The sequence below is a fragment of the Aegilops tauschii genome, chromosome 1 (assembly GCF_002575655.3).
Source record: "Aegilops tauschii subsp. strangulata cultivar AL8/78 chromosome 1, Aet v6.0, whole genome shotgun sequence".
Lineage (NCBI taxonomy): Eukaryota > Viridiplantae > Streptophyta > Magnoliopsida > Poales > Poaceae > Aegilops > Aegilops tauschii.
The window spans coordinates 367,881,556-367,897,960 of record NC_053035.3 but is presented as its reverse complement, the minus strand read 5'-3'; positions in this window follow the sequence as shown (position 1 = coordinate 367,897,960).

The following is a 16,405-nucleotide window of genomic DNA, read 5'->3' as shown; positions in this document are numbered from 1 at the left end:
TCAAAGTAGTGTTTAATATTTTCACATAACGAGCATCGAGGGTTTTAGGAGGTTCCCCATCTCCATGGGTAGAAAGTACAACTTTTTTTTGATATTTCGTGTTCCATATCCATAACTAAAGATAGTGAACAACTTATAACAGAAAATAAAAACTACTTATTGATAAAGCAAACAAGCACACACGAGAATATTCACCCCACGCTATTGCTCCCCGGCAACGGCGCCAGAAAAAGGTCTTGATACCCACAAGTATAGGGATCGTTTCTAGCCTTTTTTGATAAATAAGAGCGTCGAACCCAACAAGGAGCAAAAGGTGGAACAAATATTCCCTCTAGTTCTATCGACCATCGATACAACTCTACGCACACTTAACATCTGCTTTACCTAAAACAAGAATAAAACTAGAAGTACTTTGCGATAATAAAACTATGAATAAATTGCAAGATAATAAAACTAGATAGTTTTTGTCACACAAGGAAGTTATTTGTCTCTAGGTGATCGGTAACTAAATCGGTAATCATTGTTGCAATTTTATATGAGAGAGAGGCATGAGCTAACATACTTTTCGTACTTGGATCATATGCACTTATGATTGGAAATCTAGCAAGCATCCGCAACTACCAAAGATCATTAAGGTAAAACCCAACCATAGCATTAAGTATCAAGTCCTCTTTATCCCATACGCAACAACCCCCTTACTCGGGTCTGTGCTTCTGTCACTCACGCCACCCACCATAAGTGAACCTTGAACGTATTGCAACACCCTACAGCAGGGATCCCACACGTTTGCGTGACACGGAGGGCACCGTAGGACAACACCAAAATAAAATATACAACTCAAACCAATCATGATCATCTATCAACCCATAGGAAAAAACAGATCTACTCAAACATCATAGGATGACCACATATCATTGGATAATAATATATAGTGTTGAGCACCATGTTTAAGTAGAGAACTGCAGCGGGAATAGAGAGGTTACACCGTTGCACAGAGGTGGATAAAGTTGGTGTTGACGGTAGCAAGGTTGTTGGTGCAGATCGCCCTCACGATCCTAGCCCCGACGGCACTCCGGCGCCATCGTGAAAGAGCGGGAGAGAGCCCCCCCCTCCTTCTTCTTCTTCTTCTTCCTTGGCCTCCCCCCTAGATGGGAGGAGAGTTCCCCCTCTGGTCCATACCCTCCATGGTGGCGGAGGGGCAGGAGCCCCTCCAAGATTTGATCTCCCTCTCTGTTCTCTTCTGTTTCGCGCTCCTGTTTTCTGGCCATTCACCGTTTCTTAAATTCCCGGAGATCCTTAACTCCGTTTGGGCAGAAATTTTTCCATGTTTTTTCATAAATTATCTTTCTTGCGCTCGAAGAAGAGCCCCAACGGACTTACGGGGTGCCAACAAGGCACCACCGCGTGCTAGGGGGCGCAGGCGCGCCCTGGTGGGTAGTGGAGGCCATGGGCCTCCATTTGGATTGATTCCACCTCCCGAAAATCTCATATATTCCAAAATAATTCTCCATAAATTTTTATCGCGTTTGGACTTCGTTTGATATGGATATTCTACGAAACAAAAAACATGCAACAAACAGGAACTAACACTCGGCACTGGATCAATATGTTAGTCCCAAAAAATAATATAAAATGTTGCCAAAAGTATATAAAAGTTGTATAATATTGGCATGGGACAATAAAAAATTATAGATACGACGAAGACGTATCAGCTTCCTCAAATGCCCTAGGTCTTCGTGAGCAAGCAAGTTGGATGCACACCCACTTAGTTTTCTTTTGATCTTTCATACACTTATAGCTCTGGTGCATCCGTTGCATGGCAATCCCTACTCCTTGCGTTGACATCAATTGATGGGCATCTCTATAGCTCATTGATTAGCCTCGTCAATGTGAGACTTTCTCCTTTTTGTCTTCTCCACACAACCTCCAACGTCATATTCTATTCCACCCATAGTGCTATATCCATGGCTCACGCTCAAGTATTGTGTGAGAGTTGAAAATGTTGAAGCACGTTAAAAAGTACGAACCAGTCGCTTGGCTTGTCAACGGGGTTGTGCGTGATTAATACTTTGTGTTAAGAAGATAGAGCATGAAAAGATTATATGATTTTGTAGGGATAACTTTCTTTAGCCATGATATTTTGAGAGGACATGATTGCTTTTTAGTATGCTTGAAGTATTATTGTTTTTATGTCAATATTAAACTTTCGTTTTGAATCTTATGGATCTGGATATTCATGCCACATTAAGAAAGTTCACATGATAAACATGTTAGGTGATACATCCATTTTGCATCATGCTTTTATATTGATATTTATTGCATTATGGGCTGTTATTACACATTATATCACAATACTTATGCCTTTTCTCTCTTATTTTATAAGGTTTACATGAAGAGGGGGAATGCCGGCAGCTGGAATCCTGGACTGGGAAAGGAGTAAATATTAGGGACCTATGCCGCACAACACCAAAAGTCCTGAAACTTCATGGAGCATGTTTTTGGAATATATATAAAATATTGGGCGAAGAAAATACCAGAGGGGCCACCAGCCAGCCACAAGGGTGGAGGGCGCGCCCCCCGTCCTTGTGGGCCCCCTGGCAGGCTTCCGATGCCCATCTTCTGCTATATGGTGTGTTTTGACCTAGAAAACAAATAAGAAGGAAGCTTTCGGGACGAAGCGCTGCCGTCTTGAGGCAGAAACTGGGCAGAACCAATCTAGGGCTCCGGCGGAGCTATTCTGCTGGGGAAACTTCCCTCCGGGAGGGGGAATTCAAAGCCATTGTCATCACCAACGATCCTCTCATCGAGAGGGGGTCAATCTCCATCAACATCTTCTCCAGCACCATCTCCTCTCAAACCTTAGTTCATCTCTTGTATTTGATCTTGGTCCCAAAACCTCAGATTGGTATCTGTGGGTTGCTAGTAGTGTTGATTACTCCTTGTAGTTGATGCTATTTTGTTTATCCGCTGGAAGATTATATTTTTAGATCCTTAATGATAATTAATACTCCTCTGATTATGAATATGAATATGCTTTGTGAGTAGTTACATTTGTTCCTGAGGACATGGGAGAAGTCTTGTTATAAGTAATCATGTTAATTTGGTATTCGTTCGATATTTTGATGAGATGTATGTTGTCTTTCCTCTAGTGGTGTTATGTGAACATCGACTACATGACACTTCACCATGATTTGGGCCTAGGGGAAGGCATTGGGAAGTAATAAGTAGATGATGGGTTGCTAGAGTGACAGAAGCATAAACCCTAGTTTATGTGTTGCTTCGTAAGGGGCTGATTTGGATCCATATGTTTCATGCTATGGTTAGGTTTACCTTAATTCTTCTTTTGTAGTTGCGGATGCTTGCGAGAGGGGTTAATCATAAGTGGGAGGCTTGTCCAAGGAAGGACAACACCAAAGCACCGGTCCACCCTCATATCAAATTATCAAAGTAACAAACGTGAATCATATGAGCATGATGAAAACTAGCTTGACAACAATTCCCATGTGTCCTCGGGAGCGCTTTGCTTTATATAAGAGTTCATTCAGGCTTGTCCTTTGCTACAAAAAGGATTGGGCCACCTTGCTGCACCTTGTTTACTTTTGTTACTTGTTACCCTTTACGAATTATCTTATCACACAACTATCTGACACTGGTAATTTCAGTGCTTGTAGAGAATACCTTACTGAAAACCGGTTGTCATTTCCTTCTGCTCCTCGTTGGGTTCGACACTCTTACTTACCGAAAGGACTACGATAGATCCCCTATACTTGTGGGTCATCATTAGGTAGCATTCCACATCAAAAATTCTGGGTTTACCATTTGCCTACTTGAGGACGAGCACGAATTAATCTTGGGTATGCTTGATACGTCTCCAATGTATCTATAATTTTTTTATTGTTCCATGCTATTATATTATCCATATTGGATGTTTTATATGCATTATTATGCTATTTTATATCATTTTTTGGACTAACCTATTAACCTAGTGCCCATTGCTAGTTGCTATTTTTTCCTTGTTTTTGTCTTTTATAGAAAATTGATACGTCTCCGTCGTATCTATAATTTTTGATTGTTCCATGCCAATATTCTACAACTTTTACATACTTTTGGCAACTTTTTATACTATTTTTGGGACTAACATATTGATCCAGTGCCCAGTGCCAGTTCTTGTTTGTTGCATGTTTTTTTGTTTTGCAGAAAATCCATATCAAACGGAGTCCAATCGGGATAAAAACTTACGGAGATTTTTTTGGAATATATGTGATTTTGGTGAAAAAGAATCAATGCGAGACGATGCCCGAGGGGCCCACAAGGGTGAGGGGCGCTGAGGGAGTCCTGGACTAAGGGGTCCTCGGGCATCCGGCCTGCTATCTGTTGGGCCGGACTGATGGGCTGTGAAGATACGAAGGCCGAAGACAATACCCGTGTCCGGATTGGACTCTTCTTGGCGTGGAAGGCAAGCTAGGCGACCTATTATGAAGATTCCCTCCTATGTAACCGACCTCATGTAACCCTAGATGGCTCCGATGTCTATATAAACCGGAGAGCATAGTCCGGATAGGACAGATTCATTACCATATACTCATAGGCTACACTTCTAGGGTTTAGCCATTACGATCTCGTGGTAGATCAACTCTTGTAACACTCATATTCATCAAGATCAACCAAGCAGGAAGTAGGGCATTACCTCCATAGAGAGGGCCCGAACCTGGGTAAACATTGTGTCCCCTGTCTCCTGTTACCATTGATCCTAGACGCACAGTTCGGGACCCCCTACCCGAGATCCGCCGGTTTTGACACCGACATTGGTGCTTTCATTGAGAGCTCCACTGTGCCGTCGGCAAAGGACTCGATGGCCCCTTCGATCGTCAGTAATGGCGTGGTCCAGGGGGGAACCTTCCTCCCCGGACAGATCTTCGTATTCGGCGGCTTCGCACTGCGGGCCAACTCGCTTGGCCATCTGGAGCAGATCGATAGTCACGCCCCTGGCCACCAGGTCAAGTTCGGAAGCTTAAAATACGTCGCGGATATCCCTGGAGACTTGATCTTTGAGGGATTTGATACCGCGACGGTCGCTCCCCCTTTCTCCGAAGAACATGACCTAAATCTGTCATCGGAGCACACCCAGGAGATGGATCCTGTTGTTGCAACGGCCTCAGTACCAAAGCAGATCGTGCCCTCCGAGGCCATGAAGTCCGCGGCGTTGGAGCCACACATGGACTCCACATCCTGCAATGCTTGCGCCAACGGAACCCCGGACTCGTTTCCGGCTGCACGTTCTGGACCGGATACACCTGCGGACACCGAGCTGGATCGGTTGTCGATTTTCGAATTTAGCGCCGCAGACGTCTTCCAGCATTCGCCTTTGGGTGACGTACTAAATTCTTTGAACAACTTGTCCTTGGAGGAAGACTCGGTTCGAGCTAAAGACGGACGACGAGGAATTTTGCTTCCCACCCGCCACCCACTTCATAGCCACCGTCGACGACTTAACCGACGTGCTTGACTATGGCTCCGAAGACATCACCGGTATGGACGACGATGCCGACAATGAGCAAGGCCAAGACCCGCCATTCACTGGACGTTGGACGGCCACCTCTTCGTGCGACGTATACATGGTTGATACACCCAAGGGATCTGGCGACGACAAAGAAGAGCCAGATAAGAAGAAAACTTCCGAGACGCAGTCCAAGCGCCGGCGCCCTAAACGCCGTTCTAAGCCTTGCCGCTCAAAGGATAGCAATACTGGTACCGGAGAAAATAGCACTCCGGGCGACGCCAAAAACAATGAAGACCCTGTCGGAGCTACATCCGAACATGAGGAACATGACGACATGCAAGACAACCCTGATGAGCAGGCCATAGAAGATGACTCGGGGGACGATAGTTACAGTCCACCCTCCGAAGAGGAGACAAGCCTCGGCAACGAAGATTTCATCGTACCTGAGGACCCTCTGGAGCAGGAGCGCTTTAAGCTCAACTCATAGCCACTACAAGGAGCCTGAAAAAGAAGCAGTAGCAGGAGCTTCAAGCTGAACAAGATCTGCTCCTCGACAGATGGACCGACGTCCTGACAGCGGAAGAATACGGCCTCAAGCGCCCAACCAAGAGCTACCCAAAACGCAGACTGCCACCTCACTTCGATGAGGAGGCACCGGAGCACACATCTCCCTCGCGTAATGCGGAACGAACACCACGTGGTCGAGACAGGGCGGCCGACCAGCCACCACGCGGTCGGGATAAAGCGGCAACTCAGGCCAAACAGCAGCCTGCCCAACCGCCCCACAAAAATAAAGACGGAAGAATTCGGGGTCATATGTATGACCTCCGGCAGACCCTGGACAGTAGAGCAGGACAAACAAGATCGATCTACGGATCTCGAGAATGTGCCTCGAGGCACGAAGACGGCTACCTATTCGGACGTGACAAACCTAACCACGCCCGGTCCGAATGCCGCAGACGGACTCCATCAGAGCTACGCCGCGACACGGCACGGTACAGAGGTGCCGCACACCCTCTCTGCTTCACAAACGAGGTACGGGATCACGAATTCCCCGAGGGATTCAAGCCCGTCAATATCGAATCATACGACGGCACAACCGATCCCGCAGTGTGGATCGAGGATTTCATCCTCCACATCCACATGGCTCGAGGAGATGATCTCCACGCCATTAAATACCTCTCACTCAAGCTCAAAGGGCCAGCTCGGCACTGGCTTAACAGCCTGCCTGAAAATTCTATCGGCAGCTGGGAGGACTTGGAAGAAGCTTTCCTAGACAACTTCCAAGGAACTTATGTCCGGCCACCAGACGCTGATGACTTAAGCCACATAGTTCAACAACCTGGAGAATCAGCCAGAAAAGGTTCCTAACTGAAAAAGAACCAGATCGTTGACTGTCCGGATGCCGAGGCCTTAGTGTTGGAAATATGCCCTAGAGGCAATAATAAATAGGTTATTATTATATTTCCTTGTTCATGATAATCGTTTATTATCCATGCTAGAATTGTATTGATAGGAAACTCAGATACATGTGTGGATACATAGACAACACCATGTCCCTAGTAAGCCTCTAGTTGACTAGCTCGTTGATCAATAGATGGTTACGGTTTCCTGACCATGGACATTGGATGTCGTTGATAACGGGATCACATCATTAGGAGAATGATGTGATGGACAAGACCCAATCCTAAGCATAGCACAAGATCGTGTAGTTCGTTTTGCTAGAGCTTTTCTAATGTCAAGTATCATTTCCTTAGACCATGAGATTGTGCAACTCCCGGATACCGTAGGAATGCTTTGGGTGTACCAAATGTCACAACATAACTGGGTGGCTATAAAGGTGCACTACAGGTATCTCTAAAAGTGTCTGTTGGGTTGGCACGAATCGAGACTGGGATTTGTCACTCCGTGTAAACGGAGAGGTATCTCTGGGCCCACTCGGTAGGACATCATCATAATGTGCACAATGTGACCAAGGTGTTGATCACAGGATGATGTGTTACGGAACAAGTAAAGAGACTTGCCGGTAACGAGATTGAACAAGGTATCGGGATACCGACGATCAAATCTCGGGCAAGTACCATACCGATAGACAAAGGGAATTGTATACGGGATTGATTGAATCCTCGACATCGTGGTTCATCCGATGAGAACATCGTGGAACATGTGGGAGCCAACATGGGTATCCATATCCCGCTGTTGGTTATTGACCGGAGAGTCGTCTCGGTCATGTCTGCATGTCTCCCGAACCCGTAGGGTCTACACACTTAAGGTTCGGTGACGCTAGGGTTATAGAGATATTAGTATGCGGTAACCCGAAAGTTGTTCGAAGTCCCAGATGAGATCCCGGACATCACGAGGAGTTCCGGAATGGTCCGGAGGTAAAGATTTATATATGGGAAGTCTTATTTTGGTCGCCGGAAAAGTTTCGCACTTTATCGGTATTGTACCGGGAGTGCCGAAAGGGGTCCGGGGGTCCACCAAGGGGGTCCAACAGCCCCGGGGGGGCACATGGGCTGTAGGGGTGCGCCTTGGCCTATATGGGCCAAGGGCACCAGCCCCAAGAGGCCCATGCGCCAAGAGATAAGGAAAAGGGAGAGTCCTAAAGGGGGAAGGCACCTCCGAGGTGCCTTGGGGGGGAAGGACTCCTCCCTGGCCGCACCCTTCCTTGGAGGAAGGGCCAAGGCTGCGCCCCCCCTCTCCCTTGGCCCTATATATAGTGGGGGGAAGGGAGGGCAGCAATACCTAAGCCCTGGCGCCTCCCTCTCCCTCCCGTGACACATCTCCCTCCTCCCGCAGCGCTTGGCGAAGCCCTGTTGGAATCCCGCTACTTCCACCACCACGCCGTCGTGCTGCTGGATCTCCATTAACCTCTCCTTCCCCCTTGCTGGATCAAGAAGGAGGAGACGTCGCTGCTCCGTACGTGTGTTGAACGCGGAGGTGCCGTCCGTTCGGCGCTAGGTTCATCGGTGATTTGGATCACGACGAGTACGACTCCATCCACCCCGTTCTCTTGAACGCTTCTTCTCGCGATCTACAAGGGTATGTAGATGCACTCCTCTCTCTAGTTGCTAGATGATTCCATAGATTGATCTTGGTGATGCGTAGAAAATTTTGAATTATTGCTACGTTCCCCAACAGTGGCATCATGAGCTAGGTCTATGCGTAGTTTCTATGCACGAGTAGAACACAAAGTAGTTGTGGGCGTAGATGTTGCCAATTCTTCTTGCCGTTACTAGTCTTATCTTGTTTTGGCGGCATTATGGGATGAAGCGGCCCGGACCGACCTTACACGTACGCTTACGTGAGACAGGTTCCACCGACTGACATGCACTAGTTGCATAAGGTGGCTAGCAGGTGTCTGTCTCTCCCACTTTAGTCGGAACGGATTCGATGAAAAGGGTCCTTATGAAGGGTAAATATAAATTGGCATATCACGTTGTGGTTTTACGTAGGTAAGAAACGTTCTTGCTAGAAACCTATACAAGCCACGTAAAAAACTTGCAACAACAATTAGAGGACGTCTAACTTGTTTTTGCAGCATGTGCTATGTGATGTGATATGGCCAGAAGATGTGATGAATGATATATGTGATGTATGAGATTGATCATATTCTTGTAATAGGAATCACGACTTGCATGTCGATGAGTATGACAACCGGCAGGAGCCATAGGAGTTGTCTTTATTTTTTGTATGACCTGCGTGTCTGTCACGACCGGTTTTTCAATAAAATAATTATTGAGAAACCAGTCCCTGTTACGGACCAGCGAGGAAGAATTCCTTCTCACTGATAGACAATACATTGGTCACAGAAGAAAAATACCAGGAGTACTAAATATAACACAAAGTTGAGCAGAGACTGCCCAACAATTTATTACATGCACGCCGATAAAACAACACGGCGGATAGGGTGTCAAACTACTAACTCACGATAAGAAAAACGGTGGTGGAAATATCATCGCGAAGCGAGTGACATGATTCCAGGGTACTACAACTCTTTGAGCGTCGGAGTGAGGCTCGAGAATACTTATTGCGGGTGGCGGAAGCATAAACGATACAAGTGACCAATATCCGGGATCGCGCAGGACTGACTGGGACTCCTCTAGGCGTCAGACGCGCTATCAAACTCTTCATCCAAGAGATCGCCTTCGTCAACATCTGGCCAATTCAACAAGCCAGGTGAGTACTATGAAAGTACTCGCAAGACAGTTCGGACATAAGGTATAACAAATGCAAACATGAAGCACATGAATAAGTTAACCAGTGCGATCAGACACAGAGATAATAAATACTGTGTGCCAAGCGAGGGTCTGAATGACGCCTCGAGCGGAAACTGCAGAATAGTAATGCGGGTGCCAAACGAGTGTCTGAAAGACTCCTCGAGCGGAAAATGCGGAATAATAATACTGGTGCCAAACGAGTGTCTGAAAGACTCCTCGAGCGGAAAATGCGGAATAATAATACTGGTGCCAAACGAGTGTCTGAAAGACTCCTCGAGCGGAAAATGCGGAATAACAATGCCGCAGTCGGGCGTCGGGGCGACACCACATAAAGAGCTTATAACAGAAAATAAAGACAGTACATGCCACAGTCGGACGTCTGAGCGACATCGCATAAAGGGCTTATATTAAAAGTGAGAAACGAGTACACACCACAGTCGGACGTCTGCGCGACGTCTCATAAAGGTCTTAAATTGTAACACAACAATACAATAGTTCGGGAATATAACTTATCACAAGCACGAGACAAATATAATGTTAGTCCATCCACAGGAATAACAATGAAATTGAATTTACCACTTGAGCTTGTTCACCGGGGGCAAGTTTTCACACGGATAGATTTGGATGTAAAGTCTACATTACTGATCATGGATACGATGATTTGGAAAGAATTGACTCTGCAGAGTTTGTACTTATCCACAGCCAACGGATTTCAGTAGTCACGGGGACTAGTTCCGTCTACGGTGTTCTGGAAGGAACACGTCTAACCAGTACACACCCAATTTAACCATCCGAAGCCAGGGATCACCCTCGGCAACATACAGGAAAAACCCTGAGTCGGGGAGGCTACAACCTCGCGTAGCATGGGATCAAATTTCTATACGCGCACTATAAGGGGGTGCCCCCCCTCTCGGTCCCAACCGGAAACACCCATGCCCCCTGACCGAATGACTGGCTTTAATCCTGGGCCAAGGTACCATCATCCCGGCCTCTCTTTTTGGTGTGTACACGGAAAGAGGTTACCAACTTACTAAACCGTATCCTGGCAATGAGACATGTGGTAGCACGGAACGGGGAAGGGACGATAACACGGCTCCAACCATGTTAACGTCGGAAAAGTCGGATGACACAAGGCTGGCATGCTACAACAGTACCACCTTGCTGCCCTTCATGTCACCACATGATTAGGCCACCTCTCATCAGAGGTCATCGCAACTTTGGAACATGCGGGAAAAGATCGATAACGTGGCTCCAACCACGTTAACGTCGAAGAAAGTCGGATGACGCAAGGCTGGCATGCTACAACAGTACCACCTTGCTGCCCTTCATGTCACCACATGATTAGGCCACCTCTCATCAGAGGTCATCGCAACTTCGGAACAACCGGGTCGTTGCCTTACAAGCAACGAGGTATTTACCGACACTCATATGCCACACACAAACTTTCACATGAACATGCAAAACATCTGCCATATCAAATGTTCAAACATGCTTGCCTGGTTCGGAGAAGTCGGAGTCTAGCTCGGCGAAGTTCGCGGCTCCGTCACCTCTCCCGGAACCTACGGCAATCACGAAACGGGGTACTAACGTGAAAACCAACACATGCACAGAAACCTTGCCAAATATTTTTCAAATAAATCCCATAAAAAACTAGATAAAATTTGAAGATTGTCAGAAAAAGAATCACTCAAAAATACCTTTTCATTAAAAAGTTATAAAGGTTTCTGTCCAGGGACCTTTCTGTAATGAAACAGAAAAGTTCCAGGGTTTTAACTGAGAAAACAGAAAACGGTTCGTTTGGAAATGCGCAAGCGCAAGAGAGAAGACGTATTTTGCCCGAAGGCGCCAACAGAAAACGTTTCGGGGAAATAAAACAGAGGCTGACACGCGGGGCCCGCATGTCAGGTTTGAAAGCTCGCCGGCGCCCGAAGACGGCGGCGGATGCCGGCGTCGAACCACGGCGAGTTAGGAGAAACGGAGGGTACCAAGAGCTTCAGTGTCTTCTTCCGCGTCGGTGGGTGGTGGACTCGTCCAACAGGGAGCACCACGTCGACGGCGACACTATCTCCGGCGGACGGCGGTTCGGGTGAGGTTGGGGAACTCCGGTGGAGGGCTGCAAAGCACGAATTGAGGCGCGGGTCAGAACGGGTGATGCAAGGAGAAGCTACTGGCAAGAGAATGGGGGCTGCGGAGCACACACGGAGGCGAATCGGGCGGGATCCCGTGGCGGATCGCGGTGGCCGGAATCGAGGAAAGAGACCTCCTCGGGGCTCTTCCAGTGGCTAGGCGTGCTCTAGGGGAAGGGTAGGACTGGTGGGTGCTCGAGTTGAAGCTCGGGGCCCCTATTTATAGGCAGCTCGACGGGGTGGCCGTGAACGGAGAATCTCCGGCGAGCGATTACGGCGGAGCAGTGGGTTGGCAGAGGGTTTGAGCGGTCGAGCAGCATCAGAGGATGTTACGGGACTCGTTTTGCAGCTAAACGGGGCTGGCCCTGGCGTAATGGCGTCTGTCCACGGTGAGGTGACCGCACGGGCTCAACGGCGGCAGAGAGCGCGCTCCGCGCCCTGGGGTTCACGACGAGAGCGGCAGCGCATTCGGGGGAGTGGACGGCCACGCGGCGGGCTCCGGTGGTTTGGGCGGCGCTGGGTGGAGTTGGCGGCGCCGTGTCTCCCGCTGGCGCCCGCAAAGCCGCTGGCGGCGTCGGTCACGGGGCGGCGCACCTTCTGCTGCTCGTCGCCGACGCCCGCAAGATGCCAGGCACTCGTGCGGTGCAGGAACGAGAGGGCGAGGACGAGGAGCAAGGCGACGCGATGGCACTGGCGAGATCGATGCCCGTCTCTGAAGAAAACGACAGTGAGCACTGACTGAACTCTGAAGTTAACTGAACCTTGACAGTGACCAAGCAATGCAGGTGTTCGACAGTAGGTTTGGTAAAGAGATAAATTTTTCTGGAGCTGTAACTTGGTGAGATGATCACTCAAAGCACCCAGAGGCTACATGAATTTACTTGGAATTTTTGGAGAAAGTTTTGAATGAATTTCACCAAATTTGGCAAATCTGGTCCAAACTTGCAGCTGATGTAGTTTGAAAATTTTGAACTGGAGACCAGTGGATCTTCATGGTTCTAGGTTGAGGGTTCAAAGGACTAGGAGGGGAAAGAAGTTTGGTGGTAAAAGTCCAAACAGAAAATGGAGTTCCTTTGTAAATCTCCAAGAGGTAGAATAGAAGGCAGAAAAATATTTGAATGAAATTTGAATGGAGATAAACACATGGGGAGGTCCAACTTGCTGGATTTGATGTAAATCATGATCTAGAGGTGAGGGAAGGGTTAGGAGAGAGGATTTGCACTTATGTCATGGCAAGGAGGAATAGTTGAAAGTGGCAAAGGACTTTCCAAAAGCCATAGTGCATATTCAAGAAAAGGTTTTCAAAAGTTATTTACCCAAATGAAAACCATTTTGTTTTGAGTCCAATGAAAAGCAAGAACCTCCAAGACCAAAGGAAGATCTTGGGTGAATCCAAATAAAAATTTTGTCATAAAGAAAAGTATTTGAGAGTGAGAGTTCTCTTGAAGAAAAATTTTTAAATCACTCCCCCCAAGTCAAAATAAAAATCTTTTTTTTTGAAAAATCCAAATAAAAACTTGGGTGTCACAGTGTCATTGAATAACGCCATGTAAATTACTTTACTTTATTGCTAAGCGCGTTAGCCATAGAAGTAGAAGTAATCGTTGGCGTGACAACTTCATGAAGACACAATGATGGAGATCATGATGATGGAGATCATGGTGTCATGCCGGTGAAAAAGATGATCATGGTGCCCCGAAGATGGAGATCAAAGGAGCAAAATGATATTGGCCATATCATGTCACTATTTGATTGCATGTGATGTTTATCATGTTATGCATCTTATTTGCTTAGAACGACGGTAGTAAGTAAGATGATCCCTCACTAAAATTTCAAGAGACGTGTTCCCCCTAACTGTGCACCGTTGCGAAGGTTCGTTGTTTCGAAGCACCACGTGATGATCGGGTGTGATAGATTCTAACGTTCGAATACAACGGGTGTTGACGAGCCTAGCATGTGCAGACATGGCCTCGGAACACATGCAAAACACTTAGGTTGACTTGACGAGCCTAGCATGTACAGACATGGCCTCGGAACACAAGAGATCGAAAGGTCGAACATGAGTCGTATAGCAGATACGATCAACATGGAGATGTTCACCGATGATGACTAGTCCGTCTCACGTGATGATCGGACACGGCCTAGTTTGACTCGGATCATGTATCACTTAGATGACTAGAGGGATGTCTATCTGAGTGGGAGTTCATTAATCAGATGAACTCAATTATCATGAACATAGTCAAAAGGTCTTTGCAAATTATGTCATAGCTTGCGCTTTAGTTCTACTGTTTAAGATATGTTCCTAGAGAAAATTTAGTTGAAAGTTGGTAGTAGCAATTATGCGGACTAGGTCCGTAAACTGAGGATTGTCCTCATTGCTGCACAGAAGGCTTATGTCCTTAATGCACCGCTCGGTGTGCTGAACCTCAGCGTCGTCTGTAGATGTTGCGAAACATCTGACATACATGTTTTGATGACTACGTGATAGTTCAGTGCGTATTGCTAACGGTTTAGAATTGTGGCACCAAAGACGTTTTTGAAACGTCGCACAAAATATGAGATGTTCCGAAGACTGAAATTGGGATTTCAGACTAGTGCCCACGTCAAGAGGTATGAGACCTCTGACAAGTTTCTTAAGCCTGCAAACTAAGGGAGAAAAGCTCAATCGTTGAGCATGTGCTCAGATTGTCTAAGTACCACAATCGCTTGAATCGAGTGGGAGTTAATCTCCCAGATGAGATAGTGATGGTTCTTCATAGTCACTGCCACCAAGCTAGTAGAGCTTCGTGATGAACTATAACATATCAGGGATAGTTATGATGATCCTTGAGCTATTCACGATGTTTGACACCGCGAGAGTAGAAATCAAGAAGGAGCATCAATTGTTGATGGTTGGTAAAACCACTAGTTTCTAGAAGGGCAAGGGCAAAAGGGATACTTCATGAAACAACAAGTCATTTGCTACTCTAGTGAAGAATCCCAAGGTTGAACCCAAACCCGAGACTAAGTGCTTCTGTAATGAGGGGAACGGTCACTGAAGCAGTACTACCCTAGATACTTGGTAGATGAGAAGGCAGACAAGGTCGACAGAAGTATATTGGATATACGTTATATGAATGTGTACTTTACTAGTACTCCTAGCAACACCAGGGTATTAGATACCGGTTCGGTTGCTAAGTGTTAGTAACTCGAAATAAAAGCTGCGGAATAAACGGAGACTAGCTAAAAGGTGAGATGACGATATGTGTTGGAAGTGTTTCCAAGGTTGATGTGATCAATCATCGCATGCTCCCTCTATCATCGAGATTTGGTGTTTGCGTTGAGCATGATTGGATTATGTTTATCGCAATACGGTTATTCATTTAAGGAGAATAATGGTTACTCTATTTATTTGAATAATACCTTCAATGGTCTTGCACCTAAAATGAATCTCGATCGTAGTGATACACATGTTCATGCCAAAAGATATAAGATAGTAATGATAGTACCACATACTTGTGGCACTGCTATTTGAGTCATATTGGGATAGAACGCATGAAGAAGCTCCATGTAGATGGGTCTTTGGCGTCACTCGTTTTTTGAAAAGATTGAGACATGCGAACCATGTCTATTGGTATATATGCATGAAGAAACTCCATGTAGATGGATCGTTTGGACTCACTTGATTTTGAATCACTTGAGACATGCAAATCATACCACATGGGCAAGATGACTGAAAGTCCTCGTTTTCAGTAAGATGGAACAAGAGAGCAACTTATTGGAAGTAATACATTTTGATGTATGCAGTCCAATGAGTGCTGAGGCATGCAGTGGATATCGTTATGTTCTTACTTCACAGATGATTTGAGTAGATGCTGAGTGTATTTACTTGATGAAACACAAGTCTGAATTATTGCAAGGTTCAAGTAATTTCTGAGTGAAGTTGAAGATCGTCATGACAAGAGGATAAAATGTCTGTGATATGATCATAGAGATGAGTATCTGAGTTACGAGTTTGGCACACAATTAAGACATTGTGGAAAGTGTTTCACAAGTAATACCGCCTGGAACACCATAGTGTGATGGTGTGTCCGAACATCATAACTGCACCCTATTGGACATGGTGCATACCATGATGTCTCTTATCGAATTACCACTATCGTTTATGGGTTAGGCATTAGAGACAACCGCATTCACTTTAAAAGGGGCACCACGCAATTTCGTTGAGACGACACCGTTTAGAGAAACCTAAGTTGTCGTTTCTTAAAAGTTTGGGGCTGCGATGCTTATGTGAAAAAGTTTCAGGCTGATAAGCTCGAACCTAAAGCGGATATATGCATCTTCATAGAATACCCAAAACAGTTGGGTGTACCTCCTATTTCAGATCTGGAAGCAAAAGTAATTGCTTCTAGAAACGGGTCCTTTCTCGAGGAAAAGTTTCTCTCGAAAGAATTGAGTGGGAGGATGGTGGAGACTTGATGAGGTTATTGAACCGTCACTTCAACTAGTGTGTAGCAGGGCACAGGAAGTTGTTCCTGTGGCACCTACACCAATTGAAGTGGAAGCTTATGATAGTGATC